The sequence below is a fragment of the Peromyscus californicus genome, unplaced genomic scaffold (genome assembly GCF_007827085.1).
Source record: "Peromyscus californicus insignis strain IS unplaced genomic scaffold, ASM782708v3 Scaffold_19__1_contigs__length_69161282, whole genome shotgun sequence".
NCBI classification, from domain to species: Eukaryota; Metazoa; Chordata; class Mammalia; order Rodentia; family Cricetidae; genus Peromyscus; species Peromyscus californicus.
The window spans coordinates 15,617,518-15,644,119 of record NW_026294491.1 but is presented as its reverse complement, the minus strand read 5'-3'; the positions used below and the strand labels follow the sequence as shown (position 1 = coordinate 15,644,119).

Genomic DNA, 26,602 nt, shown 5'->3' with positions numbered 1-26,602 from the left:
TGGGGCCCTCTCACTTTAATAATTAATCAGGAAAACGCCCCACCGATTTACCTACAGGCCAATCTGATGGAGGCATTTTCTCAGTTGAGGTTCCCTCTTCCCAGATGATTCCAGCTTGCATCAAGTGGACAAAATCCAACCAGCACAGCTTTCTGTCCTTAAATGTTGTATTTTCTCGTGTTGCTGTGGAGCTCTGACATCACTGAGGGTGACCCTGAGATGAAAAGATGGAGAATTAAAACATTGGTTTCTAAATTTGCTAAGTTTAATGCCTCTGGAGGGCGTGTCCCTTGTCTACATCACAACATTGACATGTGGTTTTGAGGGGTTTATAGATGCAAGCCAGGGGTACCTCAAAGGTGCCCAAATGGCAGGGCAAGCAGAAAAATCTTGGCTGTGGAGACTGTGTCTACAATCATTTGAAGGTATTAGAGATGCTTAATTTGGAAAATAAAAGATGTCAGGAGACATGAGACAGTCATCTCTCCAGCCCAGTGGCATCTAGTTGTTCTTTTTTCTTTTTTTGGAATTGGGGATTTGGAAGGCTGCTTGTTACAGCTTTCTTGAAGTAGAAGAGTCTAGGTATGTAATTATGATCAGTGCACCAGAAGAGGAAGGTGTGTGTTATGTCTCTGGGAAGCACTATGGTTAAAAAAAATCACAGTGGGACCAGCATTTATTCATTTATATATTTAAAATGTCATTTTATGCATTGATTGGACTTGGTATTGTGTTATCTAAGGACATTTTCACATAAGTATGTGATATATTGAATACTTCTTCCCATATCTTCCTCATATATATGAGTTTATATATCCATGTAAAGTTCAAGATTCATGAATGAGAGAAAGTGAGTGGTATTTGTCTTTCAAATACTGGCTTAATTCTATTCATAGGATCACATCCAGCTTGGAATACAGTACTATATTCCTGTTATAAGGTTCTCCAATGCCACCATCCCCCAAATAAAGATTGGATTATATATTTTTTAATTGAAAATAAATTTTTCATATAGAATGTACTGATCATGGGTTCTCCTCCCCCATCTTCCAGATCTTCCCTACCTTCCTATCCATCCAACTCTGTGCCTTCTTTTTTTCTCTCTTTAGAAAACAAACAGGTTAATAAAAAATTAAAACAAACCAGAATAAAGCAAACAGATAAAAAACAAAAACAAAGAAAAATCATGAGAAACACATACACATGTAGACACACACACACACACACACACACACACACATCCATAAAAACACAATTTTGGAAACTATAATGGGTAAGTGAATGACAAGTAAGGTTAAAAAAATGCCCAAGCAAAGCATGATGGGAGAAAATACCCCCCCAATTACCATTGAGTTTATTTTGTGTTGGCCATCTACTGCTGGGCACGAGGTCTCCCCTAAGTGTGGTTTGTATACCCAGTGAAACTCCTTTGGAGAAAAATGACTTTTCCTTTGCAAGTGGTTGTCAATTCGAGATAGTTTTTGGGATAGGGGTGTGGGCTTATGTCCACTTCCCCTCTTAGTGCTGGGACCTCATCTGGCTTGGACCTGTGCAGGCCCTTAGCATGCCGCCATGGTCTCTGTGACTTCATATGTGTATCAGTCCTGTTGTGTGGAAGGCACTGTTTCCTTGGTGTCTTTCATCCCCACTGGCTCTTACAATCTTTCTGCTTCCTCTTCCACAGAGTTCCTTGAGCCCTGAGGGGAAGGATTTAACAGAGACATCTCATTTAGGATTAAAAGTTCAATATGCAGAGCACATTGTTCAGTTGAGGGTCTCTGTATTAGTTCCTGTCCTCTGCACTAGGATGCTTCTCTATTGCTGGCTAAGTGAGACACTGGTATAGAGGAATGTCATTAGGAGTCATCTTTTTTTTTAATTAAGAAATTTTTTTATTAATTTTACATACCAACCATAGATCCCCCTCTCATTCTTCCTCCAGCTCCTCCCAAGCCTTCCCCACAGCTAACCTCCACCCACTCCTCTGAAAAGGTAAAGCCTCCCATGGAGAGTCAGCAAAGCCTGGTACATTCAGTTGAGGCAGGTCCAAGCCCCTCCTCCTGCATCAAGGTGTCCCACCATAGGTAGTGAGCTCCAGAAAGCCAGCTCATGCACTAGGGATGGATCCTATTCTTACTGCCAGGAGTCCCTTAAACAGACCAAGCTACGCAACTGTCTCACTTATGCAGAGGGCTTAGTCCAGTCCCATGCAGGCTCCACAGCTGTTGGTCTAAAATTCATGAGTTCTCATTAGTTTGGTTCGGTTGGATCTATAAGTTTCCCCATCATGATCTTGATGCTCCTTGCATCAGTATAATTCCTCTTCCCTCTCTTCGACTGGACTCCTGGAGCTTGGCTGTGGATCTCTGCATCTGTTTCCATCATTTACTGGATAAAGGCTATGATGACAGTTAGGGTGTTCACCAATCTGATTACCAGGGTAGGCTAGCTCAGGCACCCTCTCCACTATTGATAATAGTCTAAGCTGGGGCCATCCTCTTGGATTCCTGGGAACTTCCCTAGCACCAAGTTTCTCCCTATCCCCATGATGTCTCCCTCTATCAAGATATCTCTTTCATTGCTCTCCCACTCCATCCCTGTTCTAGCTTGACCATACCATTCCCTTACGTATTCATCCCCCATCCCCTACCCTCTATTGTCCACCTCACCCCCAGTTTACTCAGGAGATCTCATCTATTTCCCTTTTCCAGGGTGATGCATGTGTTCCTCTTAGGGTCCTCCTTGTTACCTAGCTTCTTTGGAGCTGTGGGTTGTAGTCTGGTTATCCTTTGCTTTATATCTAGAATCCACTTATGAGTGAGTACATACCATGTTTGTCTTTTTGAGTCTAGGTTACCTCACTCAGGATGATATTTTCAAGATCTATCCATTTGACTGCAATTTCATGATGTCATTGTTTTTTACTGCTGAGTAGTACTCCATTGTGTATATTATGTATCACATTTTCTTTATCCATTCTTCGGTTGAGGGGAATCTAAGTTGTTTCCAGGTTTTGGCTATTACAAATAATGATGCTATGAACATAGTTGAGCAAATGTCCTTGTGGTATGATTGAGTATTCCTGGGGTATATGCCCGAGAGTGGTATAGCTGGGTCTTGAGGTTAATTGATTCCCAATTTTCTGAGAAACCATGGTACTGATTTCCAAAGTGGCTGTACAAGTTTGCATTCCCACCAACAGTGGGGGAGTGTTTCCCCTTGCTCTACATCTTCTTCAACTTAAGCTGTCATCAGTATTTTTGATCTTAGCCATTCTGCCAGGTGTAAAATGGTATCTCAGAGTCATTTTGATTTGCTTTTCCCTGATGACTAAGGATGTTGAGTAATTCCTTAAGTGTCTTTTAGTCATTTGCGATTATTCTGTTGAGAATTCTCTGTTTAGCTCTGTAGCCCATTTTTTTTTAAAAAAAGATTTATTTATTTATTATGTATATAGTATCTGCCTGCTTGTACACCTGCATACCAGAAGAGAGCACCAGATCTCATTACAGAGGGTTGTGAACCACCATGTGGTTGCTGGGAATTGAACTCAGGACCTCAGGAAGAGCAGCCAGTGCTCTTAACCACTGAGCCATCTCTCCAGCCCTGTAGCCCATTTTTTAAAATTGGGGTTGTTCAGTATTTTGATGTCTAGTTTCTTGAATTCTTTATATATTTTGTAGATCAGCCCTCTGTCAGATGTGGGGTTGGTGAAGATCTTTTCTCATCCTATATCCTGTCATTTTGTCTTATTGACTGTATTCTTTGCCTTACAGAGGCTTCTCAGTTTCAGGAGGTCCCATTCATTAATTGTTGCTCTCAGTGTCTGTGCTACTGGTGTTATACTTAGGAAGTGGTCTCCTGCGTCATTGTGTTCAAGGCTACTTCCTACTTTCTCTTCAATCAGATTCAGTGTAACTGAATTTATGTTGAGGTCTTCGATCCACTTGTACTTGAGTTTTGTGCATGGCAATAGATATGGATCTATTTGCAATCTTCTACATGTTGACATCCAGTTATGCCAGCACTATTTGAAGATGCTTTCTTTTTTCCATCGTACAGTCTCAGCTTCTTTGTCAAAAATTAGGTGTTCATAGCTATGTGGGTTAATGTCAGGGTCTTCAATTCGATTCCATTGGTCCACATACAGTTTTTATGCCAATACCAAGCTGTTTTTTATTACTATAGCTCTATAGTAGAGCTTCAGGTCAGGGATCATGATGCCTCCAGAATTGCTTTATTGTGCAGAATTGTTTTAGCTATCTTGGATTTTTTTGTTTTTCCGTATGAACTTGCTTAGTTAGAGTTACCCCAAGGTATTTTATATTGTTTGTGGCTATTGTAAAGGGTGATGCTTCTCTGATTTCTTTCTTGGCCCATTTGCCATTTGTATATAGGAGGGCTACTGATTTTTTCGAGTTAATCTTGTATCTTGCCACATTGCTGAAGGTGTTTATCAGCTGTAGGAGTTCCCTGGTAGAATTTTTGGGGTCATTTATGTATACTATCATATCATCTGCAAATAGGGAAAGTTTGACTTCTTCCTTTCTACTTTGTATCCCCTTGATTTCCTTTTGTTGTCTTATTGCTCTAGATAGAACTTAGAGTACTCTATTGAATAGTCATCTTATTGCTGTATTTCTTTAGCAGAATAATAGTATTTGGTTTTCCCCCAGGCCTGTGGCCTATCCAGTCTTAGGTTCTTGGCTACCCTAGCAATATAAGACATCCTAGAGTGACCCCTAAATTCAATCAGATAGTGGTTGTTTACTCCTACAACCTTTGTGCCACTATTACACCAGTGTATCATATAGGCTCATAACTGTACATCAAAGGGTTATGTACTGGCTGGTTTTGTATGCCAACTTGACACAAGCTAGAGTCATCAGAGAGGAAGGGGCCTCAGTTGAGGAAATGCCTCCATGAGATCCAGCTGTAAAAAGTTTCTCAATTAGTGATCAATGAGGGAGGGCCAAGCCCATGGTGGGTGATACCATCACTGGGCTGGTGGTCTTGGGTTCTATAAGAAATCAGGGCTGGCAGGGTATGGTGGTGTACTCCTTTAATCCCAGCACTTGGGAAGCAGAGGCAGGCAGATCTTTATGAAATCAAGGCCAGCCTGGTTTACAAAGTGAGTTCCAGGACAGCCAAAGATACACAGAGAAACCCTATCTTGGAAAACCGAGAACAAAAAGAAAGCAGGCTGAGAAAGCCAGGGGATGCAAGCTGGTAAGCAGCCTGCCTCCATGGCTTCTGCATCAGCTCCTGTCTCCAGGATCCTGTTCTGCTTGAGTTCCTGTCCTGACTTCCTTCAGTGATGAAAAGCACTGTGGAAGTGTAAGCCAAATAAACCCTTTCTTCCCCAGCTTGCTCTTTGGTCATATTTTTTCGTTGCAGCATTAGAAACCCTAACTAAGAGATTTGTAGCTTAGTTGATGCTTATCTTTCTCTAGTAGCGTGTAGAATACCTTCTAGTACCATGAACACTAGTCAGTAGGGCTGAAGGCTCTGGGTAGGCACCAGCCCAACTTCTCCATGTTCAATGAGATGTGTAGACATTGTCTTCAGCAACACAGTCTTACCATCAGTTTATGGAGAGTAACCAATAACCTTGGCAATAGCTTGAGTTGTTTGAGGGTGTTGTGGAATATTTGTTTAACTAGACAAAGATGTGTCACATCTGTTTATGCTGCATTTGTTTAATTATGTAAAGCTGTGTTGGTTTGCCTGCCTAAGGCACCTGATTGGTCTAATAAAAAGCTGAATGGCCAATAGCTAGGCAGGAGAGGGATAGGAGGGGCTGACGGGCAGAGAGAATAAGTAGGAGGAGAAGTCTAGGCTCTAGAGAAGAGAAGGAGAGAGGAGAACAAGGGGGAAAGAGAGGGAGACACCCGGGGCTGGCCAGCAAAACACAAGGTAGGAGCATACATAATGAATAAAGTCAAAAAGACTTGAGGCAAAACGTAGATGAAAAGAAACAGGTTAAGATAAGTTATAAGAGCAAGTGGGACAAGCATAAACTAAGGCTGGGCATTTATAACTAATAATAAGTCTCTGTGTCATGATTTGGGAGTTAGTTGGTTGCCCAAAAGAAAGTCTGCTACATGTGGGTTTCCATGGGGGCCCCTTTGGCCAACAACTCAATCAAATGCAACCCATTCCTGGCACTGGAAGTTTCTGTTGGTGGCAAAAGAGGTCTAGTTGGGCCTTTGTATCCTCCATTATTTGATGATTCCATTTAGATTTCTTTCATATATATATATTTAAGAAGCTTCTGCTGTAGTCGGTTTCCATATGATCCCTGAAATAGACCTTAGTGTTTGCTCTTCTTCCCTGTATTTTTCTTAACCCCTCTTCCCCCCACCTCTCTGTTTAATCCTCCTGTTCCAGTCTCCCCATACCTCCGTAACTATGTATTCCGTTTCCCCTATCCTCAGAGTTCCTTTCCCTTGCCTGGTCTCTTCCTCTTTAGCTAACCTCTGTGCTAATAAGGGCAGTAGTATGCTATATTTTTGGGGATTTTTATAAAATTATAGTTATAAAATTTTGGGGCTGTTAGGCTATAAGGTAGTGATTCTTCTCTATCTACCTGGGTTTCTTTGTGACCGTCTGAAGCAAACATCCTACCAAGCGGGGCTGCTGGTGAGAAACAGACTTTTTTGGGGTTGGATGAGTGGCTGGGACAGGGTGAGGGATGTGTTGAACTCTTGCTGTTCTCTCGGGGTAGAAGCTGTATGCTCGTAACGAGACCAGACAAGACTCCCATTTGGGAAGCTGAAACCCAAGCATGTTAATTTCTGTTCTCTTTGCCCTGGCCAAATGCTTGACAGACACATCTGAAAGGAGGAACAGTTTCCTTTTGCCTCATGGTTCAGAGCTGAAGCTCCGTCATGGTGGGTGGGGAAAGCATAGTGCTTGGGGCTCTGTTTTTGGTGGTATGAACTTGTAGTAGCATACACCTTGTTATATCCTAGAGGTAGATTGGAAGTAGAGCTGAGGCAGGAGCTGGGGCTTGTGTATGTCCTTTAAATCCCTCCCGAGTGTCTCCTCCCTCATGTGAGGTTTCACCTCAAAGGGTTCCACAGCCTCCATTCAATAGGAGCACCATCTAGGGTCCAAGTTCAAACACATGAGCTCACAGAGGGCCTTTCATGATCGAGCCACAGCCATAAGTTTCTATTCTTCTTCAGGAGAGTAAATGTACAGTGCATGTGTTTTCTGTGAAAAGAGATTTATACAAGGGTTCTGCACATCATTTATTTCTCTCAGTTTGCAGATATGTGGTGCATCCTCTATGAAGGTACATATGAGTTTTTTTTTCTCTTTTCTTTTTCTTTTAGGTCTTATCAAAGGTAATGACCATTGGATGCTTCCCACTTAGGTAGTACAGGTGATCATGGCTCTCAAAAGAGATTTCTCCAACAGTAAGGCCAGGCTTTTCTATGAGGTGAGAGTCAGCTGAGATGCAACCCTCCTGGGAGCCAGAAGGGGTTAAATATTGGTCACCTAGAAGAGATGTGAGTGCTTGTTAGGTCTTGAAATATACAGTGGCATGTGGGAAAAATCTTCAATTTTCTTCCTAACCCCTGGAGCCCCTTTTATGGTTTTAGACATTAAAAAAAATCATAATTAAAGCCACCAGAGAATTTTTGTGTAATTGTTTGTGATGAGCTCTAGAACATTGTGTGTTGTTAATGTAACACACTTTTCTTTCTTGTACCCAAGCCCAAATTTCCAAAGTCCAGATTCCAAAGGCTGAAAATAAGCTCCTGGCTTAATATGTGTGGATTTTATAGATGTCAGGATTATTCATGAAAGATCCAGGGAGTGTGACAAAGACTTTTATTAGGATGTAGGATTTATACCAAATCTGCCACCAGATGCCATCTTTCAGCCATGTCCCAGCCACTGGACTGTTTCTTAATATTCCCTGGAGCAAATCCTTGTGAATAGTCTGATTTAGGGGTTCACCTTCCTCCTTCCCTCTCTGCACTCCAGAGTTATCCTGTCCTTCCTTTTGCATGGCCCTCTTGAGGCCTGTTTTATGCGAGTCTTAAATATGAAGTAGAATTCCTATGAAGACAAATTTGATATTGCCAGATGTTGACTGCTTCCATTTGTATGACATGGAAAGAAAATAAGAAACATGGCTTCTGCTTGCAGCTGATGTGATGAGCCATGGCCTCAAGTGGGGCTGAGGAGGCTCATTGCCTGGAAATACAGAATAATGGATTCACAAGAAAGGCAGATCTTCTCAGGGTGATTTAATTCAGTTTACATTCTCTGATGCTTACATCCTGTGGGAATCACAAGGGAAGTAGGCCGCCAGGGCATGTTACATTAGAAAAGCTGTGTACATTCCTAGAATAAGTTACAATAAATTTTAGCAGCAAGGATGCTGGGCATCGTAGTTAACGAGAAGTGGAGAATGAGCAAGTACCTCAGAAAAAGTGTGGGATCAACGACACAGAGCCACCGCCTCCCTCACAGCAGTGAACACTGGGCTTCAACATGTGATCTGAGAGGCATTGCTTATGTCAAGCTTTGGTCTTCAAAGTATGGATAATAGTCCGATTGGTACTGTAGTTGCGCTGTCAAGATTAAATGAGGAAAGATGTGGAGAAATAACGAATCAGTAAGATATAGCCATGTCAGCCCTGCTTCTGTTATAGGGGTCCACTTTTGACCAACCCTGTGGGAATTAGCATGGTGTTAGACACAGAACCTGACCCAGTTAGCTGGCCTGGCTTTCCTTACTCTGTACTGAAGTCCTGTGTGACTGTCAGCGAATCAAGTGTTTTCTATGGACCCTGGTTAAGTTTTGTCCTGTTTGTTGTCTTTAGGCAGAATGAAACGTACCAAAAGTGAGAAAAATTCTTTAACTCTTTTCCAATCTGAAAGCCTGACTGCATGTGACCCAGTATCATACTGTAAAAGACACGTAAGTGTATAGTCTTTCTGGTTAAATTCCAAACCCCACATGCTTCAATATAAGCCATGTACCAATTAAGTGGCTAGAATAGGGTTTATCACACTTAACACACATTTGACTCTGCTGGGGAATTCTGGGGAATTCTGGGGAATTGTTAGCATGTGGGTCCTGATTGAATAAGCCCCAGGTGCTGAGGGCTTGGATTCAGTGTTTCTAACCAGCTCCCTGATCATGTGTGAATGAAGAAAGGCTATACGTTTTCCCAGTTTGGCCTCTTTGCTTGGTGGTGCAGACCCAAGGGTCCCTTTTCTCTTTATATACACAGGAAATGAAATTGCCACCTTGTAAAGACACCCCCTTTTTTATTGCGCTGTTATTTGCCACAGCTAAGATGTGTGAGAGTCTATAAGCCTGTTTGTAGGTGTGACTTAGTCACTGTTCTATAGCTGTGAAGAGATACCATTACCAAGGCAACTCCTATGAGAGAAAGCATTTAACTGGGGGCTTGCTTACAGTTTCAGAGGTTTAATTAAGCATGGTGGCATGCAGTGGCTGAGAGCTACATCTTGATCTGTAGACAGAGAGATACAGATTGACCCTGGCATGAGCTTTTGAAATCTCAAAGCCCAGCCCCAGTGACACCCTTCCTCCAATGTGGCCACACCTCCTAACCCTTCTGATCCTTTCAAACAGTTGTTCCAGTCCCTAGTGACTAAGCATTTATATAACATGAGTGAGCATATGAGGGCTATTGTTATTCAAAACTACCACAGGGTGAATGGACAAAAAAAAAAAAAAGATGATGAATACACGAAATGTATGGATGCAATTCAACCTTTGAGTAAAGGAGATTCTGCTGTTTGTGAAAACATGGATGACCTTAGAGGACATTACGGGAAATGAAACCACCAGACACAGAACAACAAATGCTGTGCGATCTGGTCATCAGGACAAGCTGTGTGTTGTCTTCAGAAACAGAAGGAGCAGCCGCCGCCATGTAAAGAGCCAGGAGGGGAGGAGCAGGGACTGGTGGAGAAGGGGCAGAGGGAGTCCAAAGATGGGGGTCAAAGGGCAAGGGACTGGTGGAGAAGGGGCAGAGGGAGTCCAAAGATGGAGGTCAAAGGGCACGAAGTTACAGCTAGAGGGGTTTGGAGATCTAGTACACAACACAAGCGTTTGGGATAGGGATTGGGAAGATGGCTCCGTCAATAAAGCGTTGGGCATGTATGTATGAAGATCTGAGTTCAGTCCCCACTACCCATGTAAAATGCCAGGTGCAGTGGTGCATGCTGGGAGGATGGAAAGACAGGATGATCCCTGGGGTTTGCTGGCCAGCCAGCATAACCTACTCAGTGAGTGTGAAGAAAAATGGTGGTCAGCACTTAAGGAACAGCAGCCAAGGTTGTTCTCTGGCTTCCACATGCATTTACACACACACACACACACACACACACACACACACACACACACACACACATGAGTACATATTGGAATTTCACTGAGAGCAGTTCTTAGCTATGTGCACCACATACACAAAGGTACCTATGTGAGATAGTACATTAGGAATCTTTTCATGATGTATGTGGACATTAAAACACTTTGCTGTACCTCCCAAATAACACAATTCAAAAAGGTCTTCAGCATGTGCATTTTAATGTGAACTCTTCCCCTATTCATATCAATTTGGTTAAAATAGCTTAAAAAAATAAATGGCAGATGAATTAAATAATTCAAAAGGGCAGGAATATAATACAAATTCTTCAGAGACATTCACAAGCGAAACAGCAGCATATGCTGAGACATACAAGACTGAAGTCTGGTAGAGTCTGATGGGCACATACGAGAGCCAAGGTCTCTGTTGTCTCTGTTTTGGGTCTTAACCAAAGTATCTGTGGGTCAACATGTCCAGTTACTCCAAATGTAAATGACACGAGGACCATGAAACTGGGACAATTGACGTCTGATGACAATTGGCATCACTGAAAATATTTCCAGTTGCCAGTTTCAACCTCAGCAAATTGCACAATCGAACTTTGTCATAAAATTCACTTTTTAGTTAAGAACTGTGGCTAATTTTGCCCTGGAAAGAATTTTGCATAGAGCCTATTTCCTTTAAACTGTCAGTGTGAGTCATGGAGAAGAAAAGGGCCCCGGGGATAAAATGAAATGAAACTTCTGATGGCTCCACCTGTCAAGTTTCAGAGGGCCACAGTGACCCAGTGTGAGATGGATGGAAAGACATGACTTCTCACAGAGCCTTAGCAGGAGACGGGTGTCTGTCTCTTTCAGGTCAGGAAGTTCTTTTTGATGTCTGTGAGGTTTAGGCGTCTTTGACGATGGGCATGGAGAATGCATGTTGGTCAGTGGAAGACGGAATCGCTTCCGCTCATGGTCAATCTTCATTCTCCACTTTGAAGTCTCAGAGGGAGGGCAAGAATGGAAAAGCCAGTGTGCAGAAAGATGCTTATGTTTGCTGTTCTATGGGTTGAGAACTGGCTTGAACTCTTTTTTTCTTCTCAGACATATGAAACTTGCAAGTAAAAACTTAAGTAAGAAAAACAAGTGGGGAATTTTGTTTTCTTTATAATTCTAAATGTCCCTGGCAATGCAGTGTTGTGGGGAAATATTGGGAGGAATGTCTCAAGGTAGAGTATAAGAAATAGTTGTATAAATATGCTTATAGAATACATGTGCAGATTTATATATTATATACTTTATACATTTATGACATATATATTTACAGGAAAATAGAATACTCCTTAAATTGGGTTTATTTTATATATAGAATTTTGTTTTAGAAAGCACTCTCTTTGTACATTTTATGTAGCTAAGAATTCTTTCATGACAGGAATATTCACTTGGCTGGTAAGGTTAGATATTTTGATATTTGCTTTCTTTAATTGATTTTTTGGGGGGAGAAATTGGTTACTTACTGCTGCTTGGACAGTACTCTGAGTTGGTTCTCTGCTATGATGTCTAATGTCATGCTTTGCAAAGGCTATTACCCAGCCTTAGTGTTAAAATCCACAGATAACAGAGCCTTGATGTATTTGGCTAACACACTGGTTTTGATGCTATAATATTTCAGAACTTAGTGGCCAATATCTTTTAAATCTAAATTACTTTCTCGTGTCTATGGATGCTTTCCCTGCATGCCTTTTTCATGCCTGGAGCCTGCGGAGGTCAGAGAAGGCGTCTGATCACATGGAACTGGAGTTACAGACAGTTGTGAGCCTCCACGTGGGTGCTAGGAATCTAATGTGGGACCTCTAGAAGAGCAGCCTGTGCTCTTAGCCACCGATCCATCTCTCCAGCTCCAGTGGCTAATGTTTTAATGTGAAAAGACTAACTTTTCTTTTTCTGCTTCCTCCTTCCCTCCCTTCCTCCCTCCCTCTCTCCCTCACTCCTTTCCTTCCTAACTCCCTTCTTCCCTTTTTTTCCTTCCTTCCTTCCTGCCTTCCTTCCTTTATTCCTTCCTTCCATCCTTCCTTCCTAACTTGTTGGGGCCCAGTTGAATGGGCAGTTGTAAGATGAAGGAGAATTTTCATCTGTTTTACATTCTCCACAGAATGCATCGTTTTGGAAATATTTATGATGTTTGAGGGATTTTTCTGTAACTTCTCATCTGGTTTCAGAATCTTCTCTTGTTCTGTTGGAAGGTATCAGGGTTATTACTAGTGGAAGAGAGAAAGCCTACCTTCTACACACCAATTCTGCAGAAGACTGCATTAACACCTCACCAGGCCGGTTGTCATGTTAGGTGTCATTAATGTCTAGATGAATCATTGGTTCCCTCCCATCTGCAAAGGATTTTCTACTGTGGTGTGTGTGTGCATGAATGTGTATGTTTTAATTTGAGCATTTTAACATTATAGCTAATCCTTAAGATGAGTGGATTCTCACATTTCTTCTTCATGTAGATAAACTTGGCTTAAACTGTGCCATTAATCAGTTTCTGACTAGAGCATTCGTCAACTCTTTTCCTTGTGCTACAATTCAATCCTACCAGTTAAAAATGTCAAAACAACCACATATAGTGATTCTCTCCTTTTTTCTGTGTCATGACCCAATTAACAGTCTACATGCTGAATCTAGAGAGCAGACACATTTTTTTTTTTTGCTACATTTACTTTACATTCACCTGAATTCACATGTAAAGATTTCAATGTAACTCAGTAATGGTGAAAGAAATAGAACTGTGGGTGTGAGTGCTGAGCTGCAGGGCCCTGAACTATGTCTCATGACTCCATTACTGTCTACTCCCATTGCCCTTCAAAACCCAACTCATGTGGGAATCCTTGGCTTCTTCCCACATGGAAGCCATTACTGGGAATGGAGTGACTGCAGCATTTGGGATATGGCCCACATTCTTTCACTCTGCTGGTCACATTACCAAGCCAGCAAAACCCTGCAGTGGCCCCAAAGTTCTCTTAGTGGCCCCCAAATTCTTAGTTCAGAGCAGTTTTGTCATGATGTTATTAGTTACTTTTCTCTTGCTCTGATGAAGCACTACAGCCAGAAGCAACTTACAGAAGGGAGAGTTTCTCTGGGCTTACAGTTCCAGAGGAAGAGTCTAAAACGGTGAGGCAAGCATGGTAGCAGGTGGTCAGAGCAGGAAGCTGAGTGCTCATGTCTTCATCCCATGCAAGAAGCAAATGCAAACTCAAAGTAGGGCAAGGCTATGAAAGCCCATTACCAGGGACACACTTCCCCCAGCAAGGCTCTACCACCTCCCCAAGCCTTGCCACCAACTGGGGACAAAATATTCAAATACCCAAACCTGTGGGGGACATTTCTCACTCAAACCACCACAGTGGTCTTATCAAGTAGAGGAGTGAGGACACTGGAATGGTAGAAAGTGCATGCATGATGGGGTCTCTGTGGCCCTTACAGGGAAGATCATATTACTGCATTCCACCTACAGGAGCATGTCATAGGATCTAAAAACAATGGAGACACAGAAGTTTCCCTGTCTCCTTGATCTGTTGTTGACCTTTCACCATCCACAGTTGACGTCCCCAGCAGAATGCTGTTACTGAGGCAATTGGATCCCTTTTGGGTCGGAATTGTACAATTGATCACAAGCCATAGGGTGGTTCCTTTGAAACTTCACAAGCAGATGCAGCCCCTCCCAACTTACTTTCCAAACTGGTCCCCTTAGAACTTTGAGAGTCTCAAGAGAAGAGATTTCTATGGTTAAATATTTAGTAAACACTGAATATTCCCCCCTCAAACCCCTGAATTAGCTACCCTTGGAAGGCTCAGCATGAAGGAGCCTACTTAAGTTCATTGTTTCTCAAATAATATTGGTCTGGAAAGTTCACCTTGGAATCTCAGCCTCTGCATATAAGATCACATATCTAGTGAGTGACTAGTGAGGATCATGGAATGGACTCAGGATGTTAATGTCTAATATTCTGGCTATCAATGGATATGCAGTAGAAGACAGTTGGGATTAAAGGCAGGGGATGGATAGCAGATTTATCATCATTTGTGGAGCTTTCAGAAGCTGAGGTCACATAGAGAAACATCTTGTTTGAAGCAGGCTTTTAATTCCCTGGGGCTAGGTGTGAAGTCCAAGAAGATGTGTAAACTAGCAGGGACTGCTGTGGGAAGTTCTTCTGCATTCTGTGAATGTGTGTTGCTCTCACTTGATAATAAAGCAGTTTTGGCCGATGGCAAGGCAGGATAAGGTTAGACAGTTCAATCAAACTGAGGACTCAGAGGAAGAAGGGTGGAGTTGGGGCAGATGCTGTGAGCTGCCCAAGAAGCAAGATGCAAAGGGACTGGTAAGCCACAGGCCATGTGGTGATACATAGATTAATAGAAATGGATTAATTTAAATGCAAGAGCTAGTCAGTAATAAGCCTGAGCTATTGGCCAAGCATTTGTAATTAACATAAGCCTCTGTGTGGTAATTTGGGAAGGGATTGCCAGTTATAATCTGGCAGATGGGACAGAAAGCTCTGCCTCCTTTTACAAGGGACTGGCTCATTTCTCAAGTGCCCACCCTGGTGATCAAAAGCTTTCTTCAGTTCTTTGAGGATCGAGGACCTGTTTTCTCAGCCTTTAGTGCCTCTGTGAGTGAGCTAGTTTTCTGTACAGATGCCATTCAAGGAAAGCATTTCTTTGGGAATTAGTTTTTGTCTGTTTCAGTAGAGAAATGAGACAGAAAAATACAATGAGAGAATTAGAAGAATTTCATGAGAGAAGAGAGGTTCCTGGAGTCACGTGTGCTGTTGTCCACAGGTGTGCATCATGAGAACCAGCTGGCTAACATCAGGAATGATTATTTGTTCTTTGTGGAAAATACAGAAAACCACCAAGAAACAACATAAATTTGGCTCGATGTAATCACTTTGTTGCATTGATACACTTCCTTCTCAGTATGTAAAGCAATCTAAAGTGAGTTCAGGCCCAGCTTTCCCACTTAATGTTAGGTCATTAGCACATCTCTGCCAATAAAAATGCACCGTAAAAGGGCTGAGAAGATGCTCAGTGGGTAAGAATGCTTTCTATGGAAGCATGAAGACCCGAGTTCAAATCTCCAGCATTCACAGAAAAAGCTGGGCATGGCTGTGTACCTATAAACCTAGGGCTGAGATGGAGACAGGAGAGTGACTGGCAGGGCTTGTTGGTTACTAGCTTAGCTCCAAGTTCAGTGAGAAACCTTGTCTCAAGGGAATAAGGGAGGGCAAGTGAGAGAGCAGGACACTCAATGTCATCCTCTGGTCTTCGCTTGTGTGCAGGTATGCGTGTCTGCACACACACACACACACACACACACACACACACACACACACACACACGCCTCTTCACAAACACTTTTAGAGGCTATATCATATTCCATACTTTAGATCTACTATAGTTTTTTTTAAACCGTCACTTGTGTTATTCAGATAAAGCATGCACATGTTGTTGACAAGAATTCACTCCTTGGTTCCATCTCAAGGCCTAAGCAATGCCTTACTTAGGTTCCCAACCCACCTGGAATAGAGTCTGATGTCTGGGCAGTGGGTCAGTGGCAGCCACCTCCAGCCTCTGTTGTTCACATCCTGTCACACACCTCCAAGGAGGGTTTCTGGAGAGACTGTCACTTGGGGGTTATTGATCTCATGGATAATTTAGCCTGCAGCCAGGGCAGCCACAGTGAGAAAATTGCTGTCAAAATGGAGCATGTCCCTGGAGCACTGTCTTGTCTGTGAGTCCTCAGAGACTCACAGAGGGCACAGGGAGGGAGGTCACACTGCTATCTGCTCAGTAAAAAAAACGAAAGGGGAACAAATGGCCCTCGAGAAATTACCACTCTTAATTGCTGCAAAATGGACAAAGTGCTTTTTTCCCCCCACAGAGTGATCAGCAACTGAAAACCATCCATTTAGTTTATAAATGAAGCAAAGGAAGATAGACATTCCATTTCTGAGGTAATAAGCCCAGAGCGCAGATTGCTTTCCGAGGGCTAAGGATGGGAGGCCTGTGCTGGCCTCCCCACTGCTGACCCCTTCCCTCTTTTCGGCATTTACCTTTCCCTCCTCCCAAACGATTCACAGTCCTGAAAGACATAGTTTCGGAAAACAAAAGAATACAAGTCAAAGTAAACACTTATTATTTCCAACATAGTCCTATACATTTGTTTTTGTCTTCTTTTAGAAGAAAACTAAAGATTCTCACATCACTTCTTCTGGGCTTTTTGGCTAAGATCCAATGTGAAGATTCTCACAAAATTATTTGAACCCTCCTAAGGAGTAGATTTCTTTCGTTTTTTCTTTTTATCTTTTCTTTTCTTTTTCTTTTTTTTTTAAACAGAGTTTCTCTGTGCAGCTCTGGCTGTTCTGTAACTCACTCTGTAGACCAGGCTGGGCTTGAACTCAGAGATCTGCTTGCCTCTGCCTCCCGAGTGCTGGGATTAAGGGCGGGCACATGCACACACGCACCACTCGCTGGCAGATTAGTTTCTCTGCTGGTGTTTTGGGTATTGAATCATTACCCCATTGATATCAGGATGATAAAGACAGGTTTAAAATTTTCTATATTATTCTCTAATAAAATCTGTGAACATTCACTCACATGATAGAGTACCATAGCTCTTTATGCTTTGTGCTAGAAAGAAGGCTTGATGGCTATGGGCATTTTCTGCTCCTACAGGGGACTGGAGCTCAGTTCACAGCATCTGCAATTGGTGGCTCAAAGCCTCTTGCAGCTCCAGCTCCTGGAGATCCACTGTTCCCATGTACACACTCACCCCTGCCCCATGTACACAGCGACACACAGACACATGCACACAATTAAAAGAGCAACCAGCTTTCTTTACTTCTTTAAAAGCCATGTATAAATATATGGTTTATATGTCAAATAACACTGTAACAGAATAATTTGATATCCTTTTAAACCATTGCTACTATTATCTACTATTTTATGTGTATGGGTGTTTTGGCCTGCATGTCTGTCTGTATACCACAAGCATGCAGTGACTGTAGAGGCCAGAAGAGGCATCAGAGCCCCAGGAACTGGAGTTGCAAAAGGTGGTGAGTTGCCCTGTCTGTGCTGGGCATTAAACCCAGGTCCTCTGGAAGAGCAGCCAGTGCTCCTAACCACTGAGCCATATCTCCTTTCAATGTTTTAAAATGACTTCTATTGACACTGCCAACAGAGGATCTAGCACCGTGACAAATAATATCTCATTTAACCCCCACTTGGAACACCGCATCATCTCTACAGCTGATCTCTTTGTCTTTTTACAGCTAGACAAAAACCAAGGCGCAGAGAAGTCAATTAACTTCCGCAAGATCACACAGCTGGTAAATCTGGAAAACCCTAAAACCTTTCATTGTTTTTGGTGTGGATTCCTTCTTCAAGTCAGGTCAATAACCATCCCTTTCTTCTGTTATTTCCAGGTCCATCTGCCCATGTGAAGAGTAGGAGTGTCAATGTCAGTGATTTGTGAGAGAGCTTTGGCCCTGAGCTAAGCCCTCACTGGGGGAAGGGTATTGTCATGTGTGACATGTTGAAAGTGTTTTTCTTAGATCAAGGCAAGAACATAAAACACCAGAAAAGTATTTTAATGGCACTGTTCTTCCTGGTACTTGCTGCTGTAGAAGGAAATTTGAAGATAATGCTGAATATAGAGATTTTTTTTTTAAGGTTATTTAGTACCCATTGTTGCTCAAGGCCCATGTACAAGACACAGTAGAGAAAACCATGCGTGATAATTCATTTGAGGGAGAATACCTCCTGATATGTTTCATTAATACACATTTCAGTATGTGTTTTAATTTGGAGATGTGTCTTGTTTTCAGGATTGTGATTTTGATCCCTAGGTATTTGTGATACATTTTTTTCCCCCTGAAAATTGGTGTTGGCTTAGGTAGAAATAAAAAGCCAATTATGAAGGCAGCTCTTGCTGAAACTTTGCAAACATCAGCTAACTGGCCGAGGCAAAGCAAGTAAACACGAGAGAAACCACAGGCCTCGACTCTATCCTGGAAAACCATAGAAGCTTGAAACTGTACAAGAGTGAATGGTGGACCAGGGGCTGATCCTGCTGCGACGCAGTGTGACCTTCCACAGACCCTCTGACCTGATGGAGCTCTCTCCTACTCTTCCAACATAGCTCAGATGACATATAGCTTTTAAGTGAGACTGACTATCCCACAGAGCTACATTTTTTACCATAGTTTGAAGTATGTATAGTAGCCTTTCTTCATGAACAAGGATGCTTGATTTTCCCCTTTTTTAGATTTCTCTTTGACAGTGAAAAAGAAAATCGAGTCGTGTGAACTCAGTAACATTATCCTTTCTTAAAAACCCAAACTTGTTTATGTGTTGAATCTGTTCTCTCCATGTTACATGTGTGATCTATATGTTTTCTGACCTGTGCATACAGGCGGCCTGGGAAAGCTGAAGCCCTCGGAGGAGGACATGGGCTTTGTAGTCGAACAGCAGGGACTCAGTCCTTGAGGGCTTCTAATTTCCACTGAGCAGCATGCCTAACAGCTCATCTTACAGCGTCCTCCAGGGACAGGCCTTTCCCATACCATTAGCTGCATCTCTTCTTGTAATTGAGTGTAACCTTGCTGTTTGTGTCCAGAACATAGCCCCCTAGACACAGCAGTTGCAGGCAGGTGGACCTGCATAGCTTTGTTTTTCTTCTAGTTTGAAAGCCTTTCCTACCTACTGGAGGTTGCTTTGGTCCAGGGCAACAGGGGTAAGAGTATCCAGGCGGCACCCCCCCTCCCCCGCCCCCCCCACACCAGAAGAAGGAATTTACCTTGCCCCGAGGGTTGATGGGAGCCAGTGTGTAAAGACCCCAGCTTTCCCAACTCTGTTTTTTTTTGAAACACAATTATTTTCTTTTTCTTTCTTTCTTTTACATCCTGACCACAGTTTCCCCTTCTTCCTCTCCTCCCAGCACCCCCCACCTCCCCTTTGCATCCCCATCTATTCCTCCTCCATTTCTATTCATAAAAGAGCAGGCCTCTCATGGATATCAACAAAACATGGCATATCAAGTTACAGTAAGACTAAGCACCTTGCCTTGTATTAAGGCTGCATGAGGCAACCCAGTGTGTAGAGTAGGGTCCCAAAAGCAGGCAAAAGAACCAGAGACAGTCCCTGCTCCCACTGTTCGGAGTCCCACAAGAAGACCAAGCTACACAACTGTCACATTTATGCAGAGGACTTAGGGTCAGTTCCATACAGGCTCCCTGGTTGTCGATTCAGTCTCTGTGAGCTCCTATGAGCCCAGGTTACCAACTCTCAACGTTCTTCCTGTGCTTTGTGAATATCATTCTGACACCAGCCTATCATTACTGACCTCCATGTCTCTTCCTACTCACACACCAGTGTTTCTTGAGTACTAAGAAGTAAGTACTAAGTAGTAAGAGTGTCCAGGCAGCACTGCCTCCCCGCCCCCATCCCCCTCCCTGCAGAAGAAGGAGCTTACCTTGCCCCAAGGGTTGATGGGAGCTGGTGTGCAAAGACCCCAGCATACCTCAACAAACACATCAACAAGTTGCAATGCTCAGGTCTCTTCCCTCCAAGTTAGGCATCCTGGCTCATTGACGAGCCAGCAAGAAACACACACACACACACATACATACACACACACACACACACACACACACACACACACACACACACACATGCACACACACATGCACACACTTTGTAGTTACTTTTTTGAATTTCCATGTTCTCTCCAAAGTCTCAGTGATCACATGGCATCTTGAGAGCCCAAGGAGACTGTAAACAACCTTACTTCTCAACACATTTGTGTCCCGCCTGTGTTGCAGCTCACACTGGCTAAGCCATAGGTTCAGGACCTGTTTCCTGGCCCTACAAAAGACTATAACTCTGAGGGAGATGGGGCAGAGGTGAACACAAAGCAGAAAGTCAACAGATGGACAGCCTTGGCACTGGGGAAGTTTTGAACATGGTTTTCTCAAAAGTGGGACAAAGGTCTGTTTGTTAGCATAGAGTTTCACAACATTTTGGACATGATTAGCTGAAATACCAAATTTCTTATCATCCCTTATTCCAGTGTGTTTGATGTGTGGCAGTCACAGCAGCACTAGCATGACCCACATGTACAGGAAGGAGCCTTTCTCATCACATTCCAGGCACTCCCATGAGAAACAGTAAGAGAAAAGCAGGTTAGAACTTTGGCATTGGCGTTGCACTCAGCTCAACACCCCTAAGGGCCCTCAAGCATGGATCTGACCTAGGACCACTCTAACACCTGCTTAGGGGGCTTTAATTTGATCACTGATGGCACAGAACTGATGCATCCTAATGCCCCTCTTAAATAGTACCTTCCATATATGTCTCCCATTCCAGAAAAGGGAATGGAAGACTGGAAGAGCCAGAGGATGGGGAAGCATTGTCTTTTGGACACAGCAGGACTACTGCCCTCAGGAACTCACAGCAGCTGTGGCTGCCTGCACAAGACCTGCATAAGATGGAGCCATCCACATTCCAGCATGGAGTGGGTGGGGCTTGTGATCCCATCCCCTGGCTGAGGTGCTTTTGGCAGTTGATGGTTGCAGAGTCAGGTTTTTTTCCATGGTGTGGCTCTCTGTAGGTTGACCAATGGCTCCATACCCATGTGCTGGATTCAGTGAATTATTAAAAAAAAATCCAAGATATGAAGTTGATGGGGAGATGTGGTGAAAAGTGATCTGGGAAGAGGAAGAAGGAGAGTGAAGGGTGGATATGGGATCAGAGTACATTGTATACATTATAAAATGTCTCAAAGAATAAACAAAGTTAAAAAACAAACAAACCAAAGCAACAAACTTGAAAATAACGTTCATGTTGATCCTTGCAGACACTCAAAAGGAAAACAAAGACAGCGGTCTTCATTACTGCTTCATACAGCAAAGAATTATCTCAACATTTAAATGAAAATTTAACTGCATTGGTTAAAACAGCAGCAACCTAACCAATATGTTTAGTACTTCATTAACCAGGAAATTGAACTAAGAAATCTGATAAATTGATATTTTCATTGAACTAATTCATCACTTAGTTCTTTTAAGGCAATTTTTTTAAAAAAAATTTAAATCTTAAATAACTCAGAATAGTCACGACATTAAAGTCACCAACCATCTTTTCTGAAGTCTCTCATCCACTTGCCTGGAAGGCACACATTCCCAAAGCTGTGGGAAGAGAAATTGGAAAAGAAACTTCAGGTTCCTCCATGGACGGCAAGAGCATGAAGGAAGATTTCTCTTCTGGGGCTGTTGAGAGTCTTTGAAGGTTTTAGTGGGAGAGCAACTTGTTCTGAACCGTAGGAGATTAATTTGACATTGGTGTCTGGAATGCACAGCCGCTCGGCATTGACTGTGTGGTCCAGGTGAGCATCATCAGTGAGCATGTGAACAAGAATGGCGGGAGTGGAGAGGGGTCAGTGCATCAGGAAACACCCCTTGCCTGATGGGGTGATGCTGGCTGGCTACTGAGATGTCTTTATCGTTCTCTGCTTTATTTTTCTGAGATAGGGTCTCTGTAGAACCTGGAGCTGGCTAGGCTGGCTTGGCCAGTGTGGTGTTTTGAGTAAGAATGGCCACCACAGGCTAATATAATATATTTGAATGCTTAGTTACCAGAGAATGACACTATCTGAAAGGATTAGAAGGAGCAAGAGGGGTGGCCTTGTTGGAGGAAGCGTGTCACTGGGGGTGGGCTTTGAGGTTTCAGAAGCTCCAGCCTGGCTCAGTCTGTCTCTCTCTGACTATGCATTATGATATAGCATGCCAGCTACCTCTCCAGCACCTGCCTGTGTGCCACCATGCTCCCTGTCATGGTAATAGTCGACTGAACCCCTGAAACTGTAAGCCAGCCCCCAGTTAAATGCTTTCCTTTTACGAATTGCCCTGGTCATGGTGTCTCTTTACAGCAATAAAACTAGTGACCAAGACAGCCATTCAATCCCAAGGATCTTCTTGTCTCTGCTTCCACATCACTGGAATTACAGGAGCACGCCATAGCACCAGGCTTTCTATGTGGGTGCTGTGTAGCAGGAATCTTAAAAAGTTCTTATTAGTAAAATCAAACCTGAGGCCAGTTATTGGGGTGAAATGCTGGAAGGTCAGAGAGACAGAACAAGCCACAGCTTCCTCACCTGGCCAATTCCTCAGGTGGTCCTGTTTCCTCAGACTGGAAGCCTCTGTGTCCTCATATCCAAATGGCTCTCAGCTGAACTGTGCTGCTAGAAGCCTGAAAGCTTAACCAGGCCAAATGCTTAACCAGCCAAATGCCTCTAGTTCCTGGTCCTCACGCCTTATAAACCTTTCTGCTTCCTACCACCACTTCCTGGGATTAAAGGCTCGCTTTCTGGGTTTAAAGGAGTGAGTCACCATGCCTGGCTGTTTCCAGTGTGGCCTTGAACTCACAGAGATCCAGAGGGATTTCTGTCTCTGGAATGCTAGGATTAAAGGCGTGCATGCCACCATTTTCTAGCCTTTGTATCTAGTGGCTGTTCTGTCTCTGATCCCAGATAAGTTTATTAGGGTGCACAATATTTTGGGGAACACAATACCACCACAGTGCTGGGAACCCCAACTCAGTCCTTGAGGGTGCATGGCAAGCACTTTGCTAACTGAACCGGCTTCCTAGCCCCCCAAAGGATGAACTACTTTAACCACACAGAAGTACAGAAAGTGCCAGCCACATAGAGAAAATTTGCTTAAATTTTCTTTAAGGGATCTCATCCATCTAAAGCCAACTCAGTGATCTCAAGTTCTGCTTGCTTTTGCAAAATGGTCAGGAAATTATTTCATGACTCTTATTTTATTGACAAGACACAGATTAAGTAGTGTGCTGAAACGTTTCCAAGTGGTCCTAGAGTGAATGCTTGCCTAGCCCTTATATCACACCAGGCAGTTTTTTTTTTGGGAAAAAAAAAACAACCCAGAAGCCTAGAAATGGATAATTATTTCAACTTTTAAAAATGGAAAAATTTGGATTTTAGAGTCTAAAACTATTAGCTTGATGTCGATCTAGACACGCAAATTGATTATTAAATAGTTTCTGAACAGTTATAAAAGGATTCAATAAAGGTTAACATTGCTTTGTGAGTCAAAAATTTCAGAATTCTGGCTCTCCATAGTCTGCTTGGTGTCATTTTATGCCTGAGATCACTGCACAGAATGCAGGATCACTTCCTCAGCTCCGACTGTAAAACTCACTGCTCTGTTGGGCAGGCACCAAGGAGCTGTTTCCATCTATTCTTGTAGAAATGAATATCATGTAGGAGTCCACATTCTTGATAGTATTACTGCTCGGCCTGCACAGGACCCTGGTGTAGCTCATGGGACCAGCAAACACTCATCTGTAATGTGGGTAAAGTCAGGGGTAGAAGGTGCATGTGTGTTTGCATTTGTAGATAACAAAAGACATTTTTGTCAGTGAGGACAAATCGGGCCAATGGCTCAGTGGGTAAAGGTGCCTGCCCCCAAGCCTAACAACCTGAGTTCAATTCCCAAGGACCCACATGGTAGAAAGGGAGAACTGACTCCTGGCAAATTGTCCTCTGACCTCCACATTGGTGCTGTGAAGTGCATACCTTCTCCCTCCCCAAATAAGTAAGTAAACATAATACAAAGTAAAACAAAAAAACAAATCATGAATTATAAGAAAACATACATGCACGCATGCATACTGGACACAAAATTAATTTAGATACTAGATGGGAAAGATGTTTGACCACAAGTTCTATGAAAAACTATCTAAATTTAGTGTGATTTCTGTTGATGGAAGTATAATTCCTCAATCAAGGGATAATCAACTCCCATCTGTCTTGATAAGTTTCATCCTGGCTACAAGCTTTATTCAAAAATTCAGCAAGCTGAAATATGGCAGGTGAGTGAGCCAGCACTCAGAAGGAGTGGAAAGCCAGATGGTTTGGCAATGGCTGGAGGATCTGGAGATATGTAGTCAGAATAAGTAAGGGGAGGCTGTAGGGAGGAGAATGGGGTTCTAGAATAAGACTGTGTAATGGACACATACAACCTGGCAGCTGGAAATGCAAGCCACATGGAATTTAGATATTCCAGTAGCCATACTGAACAAAGTGAAACAAAAAGTCAGATGAACTTTAATAGTAAAATCTATCCAGTTTAATACATGTAACGCACTTCATTTTGCAAACACTAAAACATGAATGAGGTGTTTTGCACCCTCTGTGGTTGTAAAAGCATTCTAGGTCACATGTGTACAGACCCGATGCTTCAACTCTGAAAGCCACATTCTGCATAATCAGCAGCCAGCTACCATTCTATTGGGAAGTGTCACTGGCTGTTGTTACCCAGAAAGTAAATGTGTCCTTTTCTGAAGAGCTGTCATAGAAGGGATGGCACTGAAGGATGAAAGCAGAGGGTTTTAAAACAGATTGGAGTTAATTTTCTCCATGTTTACTGGTAAGAAACAAATGGCTCAGAATGTGACGCTGAACTTCATTGTACTGGATTTCCTGAAGCAAAGACTGGGTGACCCTCACTGGAGGAAGTGGGCAGAGGAGATTCTGGTAGTGGGCAGAAGAGCTTAAAATACGAGTCTCCCAGTTTACATAATGAATATATACAAACCAGCAACTCATTCATTGTGGAGCGAGCTTGTTAGAATCCTAAGTTCAAAAGAAAACTCAAAAGACCATGTTCTCATCGCCCCAGTAGGACTATGAAGAGTCTCCCAGGTCACAAGGCCCAGCAGGTGTAGAGGGAATGTACACACAGCCTTTCTAAAGTATAGGGCAGCATGATGAGCAGAAAAAAAGTTAGGGCATCTCACTAAAAGCGGGAAATCAAATTGGTGGGAGGATACAGCTTGACCCCTCTTTACCGGTTATGGTCAAGAAGATGTCGAAACATATAGGATCTCACTAACAACACTTACGTAGAAATCATTGCTGCGATATCCTTGTTAGGGTCCGAGGAACTTCATTTGTGGACATGTTTACCCTGAGATGTTGTAGCACCTCTGGATGCTCTGGTTTGAATGCCAAGTTGTGTCAGCTCTCCCTTGTTAGGACTCACTTCGCTTTAACTTTATTGAAAGTTTGTAGGGGAGGACAGGACCTCTGCAGACATCCGGGGACAAGGAGTGTGTATTCCTCATTAGTTCTGTAACTGTGTCTTTTAATGGGATTTTAAAATGCACCCAGGGAAGCCATTTTAAAGACAGATTTGGTTTCTGAATCTTACTCTTATATTTGAAGTCTTGCAATGGAGTGCAGAAAAGGGACTGAAGTGTGTGTCTAATGAGGATGAGGCCTTTTTACTTCTGAGTCTAATTCTGCCTTTTTAGAGTGATGGCATTGATAATGGACAAATGGTACCACCTTGTGCTCTCTCTCACATGGGAACAAATGGTACCACCTTGGTCTCTCTCTCACATGGGAATACTTCCCCTAAGAAGGGTTTACACAGCCTCAAACCAAACACAATACAGCACTGGCTGTGCAGAACCCCCAGAGGGTAATGTTTTGTGCAGTGGGAAGTGCTGCTGGCCTTTGTTGCAGTTTTCAGGGCAGTCTGAGTCCTCACCCACATGCTCCACGTCTCTGCTTGTACTTGATGAATTTTGCACACCAATTTCAATTCTGTTGTACGGTTAGCAGTTCAGTTTGAAGTACTCTCCTTCCCCTCATAGGTGAGCTAACCGGCTCCGCAGGAGGTGGCCACTCTGCTCCTTGTTAGTTACAGGGTACCTACAATGTCTCATTCCTGCTTAAAAGCACCAATGGCTTCTTTGCATTGGATTTGCCATGAAGTCCAGATTCCTTTCCTAAAGTGAGCCATTTCGTCTTCCTCTTTGCCCTCCTGTTTTCCAGGCATACCTTCTCATTTGGGTCTCCTTATGCTACAAGCCACAAAAATATACAAAGTAGGATTTCAGCTGATTATGACAAAGCTAATACCTGGAAGAAGCCAAGGGCTTACAGAGGTCAAGCTAAGGCTCAAGGAGCCTTGGTGATATTTGGCTTTCAATTATCAGCTGTTTCCTGCTATGAGTTTCTTGTGGGCTATTGTAGCTTTTCCATCATTCATTGGGCACCATTTCCCTTCTAGTAAAGGAATATTTAGATAACTTTCTGTGCTGACAGCTATGCACAGCCAGAACCCCAGTTCAAGCCTCCCTGTAATTATCATTATTGGCAGCATCCGGCCAGGT

At 43.0% G+C, this 26,602-nt stretch overlaps 2 pseudogenes; one reads left to right on the top strand and one right to left on the bottom strand.

Annotated features, from left to right (window-relative positions):
• Positions 1-23,743, bottom strand: part of LOC128114592 (WD40 repeat-containing protein SMU1-like) — a 38,404-nt pseudogene extending 14,661 nt beyond the window's left edge.
• A 385-nt stretch (positions 23,744-24,128) lies between these two features.
• The window catches only part of LOC128114584 (zinc finger protein Pegasus-like), a 38,715-nt pseudogene continuing 36,241 nt past the window's right edge, over positions 24,129-26,602 (top strand).